Raw genomic sequence first — 16,120 nt, 5'->3', positions numbered from 1 at the left:
TCTATGTAGTTTGCTTTAAAACAATGCATTGCCATTTTTGTGCGACCCAGCTGAGAGGACGAATTTAATCATGATGTTGATTCAAATATTTAACTGTTGGTGTGTTTTGTCTGCAGATATAAATTTGTATATTGTATTCTGTGTTAAATTACACTCTTCAGGTTTGAAATAAATTCACCCGTGAAGATCTGGGGTAGAATAACCCCTGCTTGCCGTAAAAGGCGACTGTGCTTGTCGTAAGAGGCGACTAACGGGATCAGGTGGTCAGGCTGGTCTTGGTTGATGCATGTCATCATATCCCAATTGCGTAGATCGATGCTCATGGTGTCAATCACTGGATTATCTGGTCCAGACTCGATTATGTACAGACCATAGCTGGGATATTGCTGAGTGCGGCGTTAAACGACAAACTAACAAAACCAACAACAAGTTAGCGTTAGACATCCGTAGATATGCTGCGGTTTAAATAACATTCACTTACTCACGCCCGTAATAAAAATAAATACTGCCAATAAAACGAACTAATCTTATAAAAAAATCCATCTTCCATCCACATTTCTTTGTTATTTGATGCCCCACTCAGCAATATCCCAGCTATATGACGGCGGTCTGTAAATAATCGAGTCAGGACCAGAAAATCCAGTGATTAATATCATAAGCATCGATCCACGCAATTGGGATCGATGACATGCATCAACCAAGTCAGAGAGCCTGACCACCCGATCCCGTTGGTCGCCTCAACCCGTGAAGATTCAGGGGTAGAACAGGTCTTCAGCAACCTGTAAAAGGTGACTATGCTTGTCGTAAGTTTGTTTGCTTCCCTCAGCAATATTCCAGGTATATGAAGGTTTGTCTTTAAATAATCTAGTCTGGACCAGACAATCCAGTGATTGACATCATGAGCATCTATCCACGCTGTTGGGATACGATTACATGCATCAACCAAGTCAGTGAGCCTGACCACTCGATCCTGTTCGTCACACCTACGACAAGCAGATTCGCCTGTTACGGCAATCATGGGTTGCTGATGACCTATTCTATCCTGGATCTTCACGGGTCTTCAATAAAGTGGTAAGCGTCAAAGAACTGCATCACTTTGGGAGTTGTAGTCCCATTTCAAGCTCACACATGTAACTGAAATGCAGAGCAGCGTTAATCGATGCCAGCTGGACTCGGAGATGACATACATGTCCCGGGTTAACCTTCACACGCTTTTCAGCTGTACGATGGCATTGTAAGTATTCCAGTTATATCATGGCGTGTCAGAATGATGCGGGAGTGTTCCAGTTATATCACAGCGTGTCAGAATGATGCGGATGTATTTCAGTTATATCGCGGCGTGTCAGAATGATGCGGGAGTGTTCCAGTTATAGCACGGCCTGTCAGAATGATGCGGATGTATTCCAGTTATATCACGACGTGTCAAAATGATGCGGGAGTGTTCCAGTTATATCACGGCGTGTCAGAATGATGCGGGAGTATTTCAGTTATAGCACGGCGTGTCAGAATGATGCGGGAGTGTTCCAGTTATATCACGGCGTGTCAGAATGATGCGGGAGTATTCCAGTTTTATCACGACGTGTCAGAATGATGCGGGGGTATTTCAGATATATCACGGCGTGTCAGAATGATGCGGGAGTTTTCCAGTTATATCACGGCGTGTCAGAATGATGCGGGAGTGTTCCAGTTATATCACGGCGTGTCAGAATGATGCGGGAATATTCCAGTTTTATCACGACTTGTCAGAATGATGCGGGAGTATTTCAGTTATATCACGGCGTGTCAGAATGATATATCACGGCGTGTCAGAATGATGCGGGAATATTCCAATTATATCACGGCGTGTCAGAATGATGCGGGAGTGTTCCAGTTATATCACGGCGTGTCAGAATGATGCGGGAATATTCCAGTTTTATCACGACTTGTCAGAATGATGCGGGAGTATTTCAGTTATATCACGGCGTCTCAGAATGATATATCACGGCGTGTCAGAATGATGCGGGAATATTCCAATTATATCACGGAGTGTAAGAATGATGCGGGAGTATTCCAGTTATATCACGGCGTGTCAGAATGATGCGGGAATATTCCAGTTATATCACGACGTGTCAGAAGGATGCGGGAGTATTTCAGTTATATAACAGCGTGTCAGAATGATGCGGGAGTATTCCAGTTATATCACGACGTGTCAGAAGGATGCGGGAGTATTCCAGTTATATCACGAGATGTCAGATAGGCGGGAGAAAAGTCCAAAGAAGTACACGTCTCAGACGTTTACCTCTTTAGCGAAACCAATGAGAGCGGGTATAGTGCTGACTAACCTAGAAACATAATCAGGCGATTCTGGGACTCTAACCCACAACTTTAGGTTTTTGGCACTCGTGAGAGACGGATCTTTGCACTGCGAATTGACAGACGGGGACACCCTTTCCCATTGTTATGTAGAGTGAGTGAGTGAGTATAGTTTTACGCCGCTTTTAGCAATATTCCAGCAATATCACGGCGGGAGACACCAGAAATGGGCTTCACACATTGTACCATTTTTATGTAGAAATATGCCCTCTGAATACACAAATATAAATATTATGTCAGATGATTGTGTTTGATTTGATATGCTCTGGGATCTCTTGCTTTGTCATGTGAAAGGCGGGCGGGTAGCCTAGTGTTTAAAGTGTTTGCTCGTCACGCCGACGGCCCGGGTTCGATTCCCCACATGGGTAAAATGCGTGAAGCCCATTTCTGCAGTCCCCCGCCGTAATATTGCTGGAATATTGCTAAAAGCGACGTAAAACCATACCCACGCACTCACTGTGTCATTAAAGGTTTCGGGAGTATGTCCCATCTTATTTGGTACGTTCAGGGATATCTAACAGAGGTTTAAATATGTCGGACTTGGGATTATAAGAGGCTGGCGTTTCATATTCGGGGCTGGAATCCCTTTTTGATAAAAGAGGAAGATGTCATTTATCACTGGATGTGCCTTGGTCAATCGAACAAATCTCACGGCGGATTTTCATAGGTAGTACTGTTATGGGTATACATATATTTTCATACTAGACAACCCAGACACGGCATGTAGAAGGGGAGGTCCTCTCTATGGAGGGCTGACCCCCATTTTAACTCGTATTGTGTAGCATTCAGTGAATAGGAGGGATGTAGGTCAAACAGAAATGTCAACTCATGTTGTTACGCCAACGAAGTGTCCTCCACGCTCGGTGACAGATTGATTACTATCCAGAAATATCTCTATGAGCGAGTTTGTTCGGTTTAACACTGCTTTGAACAGTGTTCAAGTCAGGGTACCAGCACGACGTGGGTGAAGTAGTGTTTAGAATAATATTTATCATCCAAAACTGGCTCCCACAGGAGATATCGCTTGGGTGAGATCAAGCAATATCTGCACTGTAGATATCGCTGCAATGAAATTGCATCACAATACTTTGCAGACCATTGTGACGTCATTGTTACATGACGTCACAAACAAATGACATCACTCGGCTACTGAAGCTATACGCAGTACCTTTTACACTTAAGACACTGCTTATTACTGTCTACAAAATGAAAAAGTTGGGGAAATGATGTTGGATGATAAATAAAATCTCACCCTTGTGTCTTTTGATATCAAATATATCAACACTCGGTAATAGAAGTGGAAAAAACCCTCGGCTATATATAGCCAGGCTGCCACCAAGACCCACAGATTTTAGAACTTGCAGACTCTGACTTCACCATTCAGGCATTCTTTTAAATAAACTGCAGCTTATTAAAAAATCGACAAGTAAATTTACTGCAGGCCATGAGGACCCATGCAAATGCAACCAAGTGCCTGACTCGAGATTTACCTGACACGGACCTACGGTCAGGCGCTTATTTCGATCACGTGGCGGTAGGTCCGCAGTTGTGCATGTCTCGGATGTTTAACCACGAGCACGGGTATGGTGCTGACAAAGCTAGAAGCTTACTCAGAGCGAACTTGGGCTTAGAACAAACTTTGTATGCTTTAATAATTAGAAGTCGGCAATGCTTTGAAGATGAACAACACGGCAAAGAACATCAGAACAACCATTAGTAGCCTCGTACGACAAGCATGGGATGTATTCTCACCCGGATCTTCAAGGCCTGGCTCGCTGACTTGGTCGATGCATGTCGTATCCCAATTGCGTGGATCGATGCTCATGATGTTAATCACTGGATTGTCTGGTCCAGACTCGATTATTGACAGACCGCCGTCAAATAGATTGAGTTTATTACGGGGTCCAAACAAAAAAGAAAAATTAAGCTTGGTTTCGCCTCTACCTTCGTTCCCTCAACTGTACATTCATATTCAGAAAAAGGTACTATATTGTGCCCCTCCGCCCCCACCCCCCCCCCCCCCCTCCCCTGTCCCTCCCTCCCGTGACCTTCGCACCATTACCATGTTAAAGTATTGACCGCACAAAAGCCATTGCCATTAGATCGCTTTGTGAAATGAATCCAGTGGTTGAACAAGGATTAATCTAAGCATACAGTGGCACACACGACGAGGCCTTGAAATACATTCAGCGCATAAATGTATAAGCAATCAAAACAACATTACTCTAACTCTACTCAAATGTTTTCGAATGTATTAATATGCAAACGTCAAATTGCTTTTCAAATATGTTCCCATAAACGTTGCCAAATGCAGCTCACATCTGCATATTAAATTTATGAACATTTACATGTCATTCACAACAGGAACACCAAACACAAAATATCGCAGAGTTTGTTGTCAAATATGTATAGCGTCTATATGTGTATATACAGTGGGTGTGGAGTTTCAGTGATTGCTCTTAGTATAACTGTTGAGTGAGTGAGTGGGTATGCCGCTGTTAGCAATATTCCCGCAATATCACGGCGGGGGACACCAGAAATGGGCTTCACACATTGTACCCATGTGGGAATCGAACCCGGGTCTTCGGCGTGACTAGCGAACGCTTTAACCACTAGGCTACCCGACCGCCCCGTATAACTGTTGAACGAACAAGAAGATGACAGATACAGTGACGATGAGGTCCTGAAGAGGGTGTTAGAAGTCAGTATTTAGTCAAATTTGGGGCATTAAGTAGATAGACGGATTTTTTTTTTAAAACATCGGACAAGCGGTCAAGTTGAATCTCAAATGCGAATTCAGAGAAATTTGGGAACGGCCCTGCTTTCGTTTTATTACTGCAATTCGTGTTTTGTAAATTCAAAACTTTAACTGGTTTTGTTTGTGTATATCTAGTTACATATTACTCTTACGGGATTTTAGAACGATTGAACAAACAGTAAAGTGTTAATTTACCCTGGGCAGTTTAGGTGTATGTTACGTTAATTCTTTTGCGAGAAACAATTGCCTCATATCGCCTGTCACTAACAGTTGTTTTACACAAAGCAGGATACCCCAGTATGCCTCCAAGATGGCTATCTGGGACAGACGTGTTTTATTGACGTCTGTGTATTGTTTTATGAGTTAAAGAGAAACACAGGGCTCAGGGCCCTTTTTCGATTTAATAATATGTCGTGCATTCAGTTATCCGTTCACGTCTACAAAAGCTGGTTGATCGAGTTAATGGAGCTGCGGACACCAATGTAGACTGAGTATGGTTTTACGCCGCTTTTAGCAATATTCCCGCAATATCACGGTGGGGGACACCAGAAATGGGCTTCACACATTGTGCCCATGTGTGGAATCGAACCCGGGTCTTCTTCATGACGAGCGAACGCTTTAACCGCTAGGCTACCCTACCGCCCTCACAATGCAGAATCAATGTCTCCAAAATAATAGAAATATATCTGATTTGTCCCATTTACACACCTAAATACAAAACAGATGAAATATACACACTCGCTCACAGATCTTCCAAGTACAAGACCGCCTCCGTGGTCCAGAGGTAGAGCGTCCGCCGAGACAGCGAAAAGGTCCGGGGTTCGATCCCCGGCCGCGCCATACCAAAAAACGTTAAAAGATGGTACTTGTTGTTACGTTGTCTGGCGCTCGGCATTAAGGGACTTAAGCAAGAGCTGGCCGGCTCGGAGTCAGTATGCTGTGTCTGAGTGGGGTATCCATGTTAAACTGAGGCATGGTATCTCAGGGGGCTAGCACTGTAAATTGGTAGTGTACTGTGTCTGAGTTGGGTATTTATGTTAAACTGCGGCATGGTATCTCAGTGAGCTAGCACTACAAAACTGGCATCAAAGGTGCATGCACGTCGCTACATAAGGGCATTATTATTATTATTATTATTATTATTATTATTATTATTATTATATATTATTATTGATATTGTATTAGTACAATCAGCAGGTGTTTAATCTAACCGGAGTTCGGGTTGATTGAGACTTTTTAGAAATACGTACGTACCTGCCAGTGTTAGGTCCGTGCATGTTATGCACCCAGGTCCTACGAATGCAGAGCGCGTCATACCAAAAAGACCTCAAAAGATGGTACTTGTTACTCTGCCTGGCGCTCGGCATTAAGAGGATAAAACAGGGACTTTTCGGCTCGGAGTCAGTATACTGTGTGTGATCATGGTCATGCTCGCTGACTTGGTTTATTCATGCCATCGTATCCCAATTGCGTGGATGGATGCTCATGATGTCAATGGCTGGACTGTCTGGTCCAGACTCAATTATTTACAAACGGTGCGTCATATAGCTGGAATATTGCTCAATGCGGCATTAAACAACAAACAAACAATCAATCAAAACTTGCCAGACAAACAAAGTGTAGAAGAAGCAGGAGACGTTGAATGCCGGAAATTCACAACGTCGACCATTGCTGGGTTAAAGGGGCCGTCACACCATGACGTTCTGGTCAACGTTCTCTGAACTTTTCAATCGTTCAATTTTTGAGCGTTCTAGAATGAGGATGACACATCTGGCGTGTGATAAACGTGTGCGTAACGCATGACTAGCATGTGTCGACCAAGTAAGATACCCCTGAAAACCATTAGCGTGTGCTAACGTGCCACTGGCGCGCGACGAACGATTTGTCAACGTTAGACGAGCGTGTTGAGCGTGTGACTAACGTGTGAATAACGACAGAATAGCGTCTTGCTGGCGTGTTATTTTTATGGTGCGCTAGGGGACCGTACAGCGGTCGTTGACAGGTCGCCAGTGAGTCGTTCAATGCAAAGCAAACGATTAGTAACAACCAAGTAAAACGTTCCACGAACGTTCTTAAACGTTCTTCAGCGTTTAAAATTAAACGTTGAAGAACGCTGGTCTCAGTGAGAGCTTTTGTGCATGTTCAAAACTTTTTTTCCGGACCAGCGTTCTCCGCCGATTCCCGGCGATCACCGACGTTCACTAGCGTTCACACAACGCTCTTCTGGCGCTATCCCAGCGACCATGGGCGACTACCAACGTTTCCTCAAACGTCATAGAACGCTGACCAGAACGTCATGGTGTGACGGCCCCATAACGGCTCAGTAGAACACTACAGGAAGCGTTTTAGCGCCCCGTTCCACAAAGCGATCTTCGCGATAAGTCGATCGTAACTCTTGCGACAGTCGTAGCGTCAAGATCGCTTTGTGGGACTGGGCTAGGTCATCCAAATGAATATTGGGCGCTTGTGCCGAAAATCGAAACATCCATCTGTCGCGGATCTGTAATCAGTTCCAGTATGCCTTCTGTGTCTGCATTTGTATTTATGATTGCGGTGACACATTTGCTCATTTGAAAGGTCGTACGGTCAGCGCTTCAAAACAATTATTTCAGAGCATGCACGTGGACAAGGGTGTTGACGGGGTTTTGTTTTGGGTATTACCGGAGAAACATAATTTTGAGAAACATAAATTCGACAGATTATTTATGCCCCTGAAATCCCCCCTTCACCCCATTTACCATCTCAAATACACACCCACCTCCCCACCACCCCCATCCTCATAAAATCCCCCCGCCAAATATACCCCTATACACAGACCTACCCTCAACATTCATCTACCCACACAGAAACATATACTTTCTACCCCCCCCCCCCCTACACATCTCCCCACAACCCTCTACCTTCCCATACACGCGCACCTACCCCACCCCCCTCAACCAACACATAAGCATACATTCCCCCGCCCCATCTACCACCAACCCCGCCTACACACACACCACATCCCGATTACCCACCCATACACCTCCCTCACCCCACATCTATCTACCCACCCATACACTTCCATCACACCACATCTATCTACCCACCCATACACCTCCCTCACCCCACATCTATATACCCACCCATACACCTTCATCACTCCACATCTATCTACCCACCCATACACCTCCCTCACCCCACATCTATCTACCCACCCATACACCTCCCTCACTCCACATCTATATACCCACCCATACACCTCCCTCACCCCACATCTATATACCCACCCATACACCTCCCTTACACCACATCTATCTACCCACCCATACACCTCCCTCACACCACATCTATCTACCCACCCATACACCTCCCTCACCCCACATCTATCTACCCACCCATACACCTTCCTCACTCCACATCTATCTACCCACCCATACACCTCCCTCACTCCACATCTATCTACCCACCCATACACCTCTCTCACTCCACATCTATCAACCCACCCATACACCTCCCTCACTCCACATCTATCTACCCACCCATACACCTCCCTCACACAACATCTATCTACCCACCCATACATCTCCCTCACTCCACATCTATCTACCCACCCATACACCTCCCTCACTCCACATCTATCTACCCACCCATACACCTCTCTCACTCCACATCTATCAACCCACCCATACACCTCCCTCACTCCACATCTATCTACCCACCCATACACCTCCCTCACACAACATCTATCTACCCACCCATACATCTCCCTCACTCCACATCTATCAACCCACCCATACACCTCCCTCACTCCACATCTATCTACCCACCCATACACCTCCCTCACACAACATCTATCTACCCACCCATACATCTCCCTCACTCCACATCTATATACCCACCCATACACCTCCCTCACTCCACATCTATCTACCCACCCATACACCTCCCTCACTCCACATCTATCTACCCACCCATACATCTCCCTCACTCCACATCTATATACCCACCCATACACCTCCCTCACTCCACATCTATCAACCGACCCATACACCTCCCTCACCCCACATCTATCTACCTACCCATACACCTCCCTCACTCCACATCTATCTACCCACCCATACACCTCCCTTACCCCACACCCACACACACGCACACACAGCCACAAACACACACACACACGCCACACACACCCCACCCTACCTACTTACTACCTACCCATACACACACTCCTCTTTCACCACCTCATATCAGAATCTAAGTTTGCGTTTTAATGCCACTACGTACAATGTGTGAAGCCCATTTCTGGTGTCCCCCGCCGTAACATTGCTGGAATACTGCTAAAAGCCGCGTAAAACCATACTCACACACATAAATACTTAAATTAATCCAATCGTTAACTGTTTGGCCTGGTAACAAAAGAAAATCTTCTAGAAATCCAAAATTATTTCGGACAGGCAGAGGGTTTACAAAAGAGCGGTTTGAGTGTTGCAAATGGTAGTGTTACTAGCGAGTCGTGACCCTTCCACACTGACCTGACATTCAAATAGTGGGCTGACATTATGAAAACTAGATGGAACCAGTTAGTGTTTATCTGATCAGAACCAGGTCATGTGATTAACCGGACCGTGCTGACACTGCGCAGAGCCAGTTTAACCCTAGAGGCACATATCCCTTTTTTATAGTTTTACTCCAATCATGATCATATTATATAAATCTAGATGTGACAGTGAGTGAGTTGGGTTTAACGCCGCTTTTAATAGTATTCCAGTTATATCACGGCGTGTCAGATTAATGTGGGAGGAAAGCCCAAAGTGATGAAGGTCTCAGACGTTTACCACTTCGGTGAAACCCACGAGCACGGGTATGGTGACATAATTGGGGCGAACCGGGATTCGAACCCACAATCATAGGTTTCTGGCGTTCCAAAGGGACGCAATTCTGCACAGCGAATCGCGGCGCTTTAGACGACTGGGCCACCCGTGCCCCCTAGATGTGACAGTCCGTATAAATAACGAGCCTGACTTTATTGAATTAGGGTCCGGGAGTTTTTTTTGTGTTTTCGGGTGAACACCTGACTTGCCTTTGCATGTATTTGTGACAGGTGCCAACCGTGGGGGCAGTTTATGCTCACCCTTTCGCGAACAACTGGTATCCTTACTGTTGTATATGGATTCATGAACAAATGTTTATGATATGGTAACGTTTATTTAGAAAAAAGGCCGGCTCTGTGGTCTTGTGGTATAGCGTCCGCCCGGGGAGTGGAAGGTCTGGGGTTCGATCCCCGGCCGCGTCATACCAAAAGACGTTAAAAGATGGTACTTGTTGTTACCCTGTCTGGCGCTCGGCATAAAGGGGCTAAAACAAGGACTGGTCGGCTCTGAGTAAGTATACTGTGCCTGAGTGGGCTATTCATGTTAAACTGCGGCATGGTTTCTCAGTGAGCTAGCACTATAAATCGGCATCAGTCCGGACTAGTACAAGCAGCCACGCACACACGTGCATGCACGTCGCTATATAAGTGCAATAATCTTGGACGCATAAACCGTTCAAGATCAGTTAGAGGTGGCATCCTATGTGCATCACAAATCATGCAACGCTAGGCTCTTCAGAGTTCCTACGCTTCGGCCCTGCCCAACACTGAAACGCATGTTTCATGTGGTGTCTTCTCAGGCAAGTGACTTTGTTCGAAACATGCGTCCGTTCACCCAGCAGTCAGTGGGTACCCGGTAGAATTAGATGCTAATGTGACCCCTGACCTTCTAGCGTCTTATAGGTAGCTTTTGTTGTGTCAACGTTATTTATTATTCCGTAAGTTCGCAAGCATATTATTAACAGTGAGTGTTTTGTACAGTGTTTTATAACTTTTAAGACGCATTTAGAAATATGACGGCAGTAAACAAGAATGGTTCTGCACACATTGTACCTTATATAAGGAATCGAACCCGGTTCTTGAACTGCGCGTTGGGCAATATTACATCATTAGCAAGGCGGGTACAACTAAATAGACTTCACAGGGTGTACCCATGTTGAGAATTAACCTGGGACTTAGGCATGGCTAACCAACGCTTTAACAATAGGGCTACTGCTCCCTACCCTTGCGGGACGAACACGTGAACCATTAAAGGTCCGCATTATACCATTAAAGTATTACGATGTTAATGTTTATGTTAAAGTTATTAAATACATGTAAAGCTTTGATGCCAGTCAACATATCATATATCCTTGTTCGGGCTCTAGATTTCCTGTACTCCCCAGTCGGAATGTTTTGTCTCAAAGTAGGGATGCGTTTTAAGTTAGAGAACATCCACATAACGAAAGTTGCGCTGGGTTGATCGTAACTCCCATACTTTAACATAGACTTACGAGAGTCGTAGCGCCAATGTGAACGTAACTGCCATACTTTAACATAGACTTACGACTGTCGTAGCGCTAAGGTGAACGTAACTGCCATACTTTAACATAGACTTACGACTGTCGTAGCTCCAAGATGATCGTAACTGCCATACTTTAACATAAACTTACGACAGTCGTATCGCCAAGGTGAACGTAACTGCCATATTTTAACATAGACTTACGACTGTCGTAGCGCTAAGGTGATCGTATGTGCCATACTTTAACATAGACTTACGACTGTCGTAGCGCCAAGATGATCGTAACTGCCATACTTTAACATAGACTTCCGACTGTCGTATCGCCAAGGTGAACGTAACTGCCATACTTTAACATAGACTTACGACTGTCGTAGCGCCAAGATGATCGTAACTGCCATACTTTAACATAAACTTACGACAGTCGTATCGCCAAGGTGAACGTAACTGCCATACTTTAACATAGACTTACGACTGTCGTAGCGCTAAGGTGATCGTATGTGCCATACTTTAACATAGACTTACGACTGTCGTAGCGCCAAGATGATCGTAACTGCCATACTTTAACATAGACTTACGACTGTCATATCGCCAAGGTGAACGTAACTGCCATACTTTAACATAAACTTACGACTGTCGTAGCGCTAAGGTGAACGTAACTGCCATACTTTAACATAGACTTACGACTGTCGTAGCGCCAAGATGATCGTAACTGCCATACTTTAACATAGACTTACGACTGTCGTAGCGTCAAGATGATCGTAACTGCCATTCTTTAACATAGACTTAGGAATGTCGAGGCGCTAAAGTGAGATCGTAACTCCCATACTTTAACATGTGAACGTAACTGCCATACTTTAACATAGACTTACGACTGTCGTAGCGCTAAGGTGATCGTATGTGCCATACTTTAACATAGACTTACGACTGTCGTAGCGCCAAGATGATCGTAACTGCCATACTTTAACATAGACTTACGACTGTCGTAGCGTCAAGATGATCGTAACTGCCATACTTTAACATAGACTTACGACTGTCGTAGCGTCAAGATGATCGTAACTGCCATACTTTAACATAGACTTAGGAATGTCGAGGCGCTAAAGTGAGATCGTAACTCCCATACTTTAACATAGACTCACGACTGTCGTAGCGCTTAGGTGATCGTAACTCCCATACTTTAACATAGACTTACGACTGTCGTAGCGCCAAGATGATCGTAGCTATCATATTTTGAAATAGACTAACGACTGTCGTAGCCTTAAAGTTAACGTAACTGTCATACTTTAACATAGACTTGCGACTGTCGTAGCGCCAAGATGATCGTAACTGCCATACTTTAACATAAACTTACGACAGTCGTATCGCCAAGGTGAACGTAACTGCCATACTTTAACATAGACTTACGACTGTCGTAGCGCTAAGGTGATCGTATGTGCCATACTTTAACATAGACTTACGACTGTCGTAGCGCCAAGATGATCGTAACTGCCATACTTTAACATAGACTTACGACAGTCGTATCGCCAAGGTGAACGTAACTGCCATACTTTAACATAGACTTACGACTGTCGTAGCGCCAAGATGATCGTAACTCCCATACTTTAACATAGACTTACGACTGTCGTATCGCCAAGGTGAACGTAACTGCCATACTTTAACATAGACTTACGACTGTCGTAGCGCCAAGATGATCGTAACTCCCATACTTTAACATAGACTTACGACAGTCGTATCGCCAAGGTGAACGTAACTGCCATACTTTAACATAGACTTACGACTGTCGTAGCGCTAAGGTGATCGTATGTGCCATACTTTAACATAGACTTACGACTGTCGTAGCGCCAAGATGATCGTAACTGCCATACTTTAACATAGACTTACGACTGTCGTAGCGCCAAGATGATCGTAACTGCCATACTTTAACATAGACTTACGACTGTCGTAGCGTCAAGATGATCGTAACTGCCATACTTTAACATAAACTTACGACTGTCGTAGCGTCAAGATGATCGTAACTGCCATACTTTAACATAGACTTAGGAATGTCGAGGCGCTAAAGTGAGATCGTAACTCCCATACTTTAACATAGACTTACGACAGTCGTATCGCCAATGTGAACGTAACTGCCATACTTTAACATAGACTTACGACTGTCGTAGCGCTAAGGTGATCGTATGTGCCATACTTTAACATAGACTTACGACTGTCGTAGCGCCAAGATGATCGTAACTGCCATACTTTAACATAAACTTACGACTGTCGTAGCGTCAAGATGATCGTAACTGCCATACTTTAACATAAACTTACGACTGTCGTAGCATCAAGATGATCGTAACTGCCATACTTTAACATAGACTTAGGAATGTCGAGGCGCTAAAGTGAGATCGTAACTCCCATACTTTAACATAGACTTACGACTGTCGTAGCGCCAAGATGATCGTAGCTATCATATTTTGAAATAGACTAACGACTGTCGTAGCCTTAAAGTGAACGTAACTGTCATACTGTAACATAGACTTGCGACTGTCGTAGCGCTTAGATGATTGTAACTCGCGTACTTTAACATAAACTTACGACTGTTGTAGCGCTAAGGTGATCGTAAACGTACTTTAACATAAACTTACGACTGTCGTAGCGCTAAGGTGATCGTAAACGTACTTTAACATAGACTTACGACTGTCGTAGCGCTAAGGTGATCGTAAACGTACTTTAACATAGACTTAAGACTGTCGTAGCGCTAAGGTGATCGTAAACGTACTTTAACTTAGACTTACGACTGTCGTAGAGCTAAGGTGATCGTAAACGTACTTTAACATAGACTTACGACTGTCGTAGCGCTAAGGTGATCGTAAACATACTTTAACATAGACTTACGACTGTCGTAGCGCTACGATCACTTTGTGTAACGGGACCCATGCTCGAAAATGTAGGCTAGATGCTTATTCACGAACCGACAGATACGAATTATTGGCTACAAATTCAACAAATCTCAACAATCAGCGTAACTTTTTCTTGGTTAAACGTTCGTGAATGACGTTAATCAAACACGCGTTTGACCATGACAAATCATTGCCCAGTGAATCATTGTACAGTGAATCATTTTCCAGTGAATCATTGCCGTTTTGGGTTAAAAACGAGGAAAAACTTACACATCTGAGGCATATTTCCCCTGTTGTGCAAAATGGTGCGGATTTCATACCTTGCTCAATAGCCCCGACTCGCTCTACTGACTATACCTGCGGTCCTGTAAATTCCTCGAAATGTGTGTTTTCTGGTCTTTTCCACTGTTATGAAAGGTAACAGGTAACTATTGCTTGACTAACCAACCTTGACAAATCCTGGTATAAGTTGTCTGACAAATGGGATGTCTGATTAATGGGATGTCTGACAAGTGGGATGTCTGACAAGTGGGATGTCTGATTAATGGGATGTCTGACAAGTGGGAGGCTACCGGTTAAACTATATGTGTTGTCAAAGTATGACGGGTATTGCTGTGTGTGTGAATTATTCAGATCATCACAGCAACTTAAGTGTTGCATTTACAATGTCAAAGTGAGTGAGTGAGTTGGGTTTAACGCCGCTTTTAACAGTATTCCAGTTATATCGCGGCGTGTCAGCTTAATGTGGGAGGAAAGCCCGAAGTGATGCAGGTCTCAGACGTTTACCACTTCGGTGAAACCCACGAGCACGGGTATGGTGCTGACAAACCTAGAAACATAATTGGGGCGAACCGGGATTCGAACCCTCAATCATAGGTTTCTGGCGTTCCCAAGGGACGCAAAACCGCACAGCGAATCGCGGCGCCTTAGAAGACTGGGCCACCCGTGCCCCCTACAATGTCAGAAAAAAACTTTCGGTGACTAAGCTCGGCTTTTAACACATTTGATTCCTTGTTATACTGGCGCATCACGACAGCGATGACAGTTCCTTCTCAGACCTTGCAATATTCGGCCAGTCATTGTGCCGGATCTTTTGTTTTAAACAACTTTATAACAATCATTACCCGATCATGTAAATCCGCGTCGGATTACCGACAATGCGGCTTAACTCCTTTCGTAGGTAATCCACCATACGGCTCAACTCCTTTCGCGGTTAATCCGGCAATCTAAAATACCCCATGTTATTTAGGGTCAGGTGATGAACCAAGGAATGGTTGGGAAAGAGCGTCGGGTAGAGGGGTAGGGGGGATGGCTAGGGGGTGTCCTTGGATTTTATCTTGACCGTTGAATTATTTTTTGTCTGCAACAAAGATGCAAGGCGTTTTTCTTTAAGGCTCATTGTTCTAAATATAAAAAAAATGTCTGGTTTTGTAGCTGAAAAAGATATCAAATCTCGATATGAAATCCTAATGGGGTAAAAATGGGCTATTTTTTTACTCGCCTTTACAAGATTAAGGCCATTATTACGAGTTCTTAAAGTCGTTTGTACGAGAATATTTTTCAAATTAGTAATATGAAAACATTGTTTATGACTTGCCCGTGAAGAGATCACCCGTTTAATAAACATACAGTTGTATTACACATTGTGTAATACCAAAACGCGTGCTCATGTACTCTCGGAACACGTTTCACGAAAAATATTGAAAGCTCTCAACATCCCTTGGCTTATTCAACGACATTGCGTGTGGAGATGATAGATCACTGAGAGGAGCTTAAAGGGCAAG

At 44.3% G+C, this 16,120-nt stretch overlaps 1 protein-coding gene across 1 annotated transcript in view; it reads left to right on the top strand.

Annotated features, from left to right (window-relative positions):
* The window catches only part of LOC139461203 (cysteine dioxygenase type 1-like), a 38,722-nt gene that overhangs the window by 389 nt on the left and 22,213 nt on the right, over positions 1-16,120 (top strand). The gene's annotated exons all lie outside the window — the stretch shown is intronic.

The sequence above is a fragment of the Haliotis cracherodii genome, unplaced genomic scaffold (assembly GCF_022045235.1).
Source record: "Haliotis cracherodii isolate W230 unplaced genomic scaffold, xgHalCrac1.p SCAF_14, whole genome shotgun sequence".
Classification (NCBI taxonomy): Eukaryota; Metazoa; Mollusca; class Gastropoda; order Lepetellida; family Haliotidae; genus Haliotis; species Haliotis cracherodii.
The sequence above is the reverse complement of the archived record's forward strand: the minus strand, read 5'-3'. Positions and strand labels throughout refer to the sequence as shown.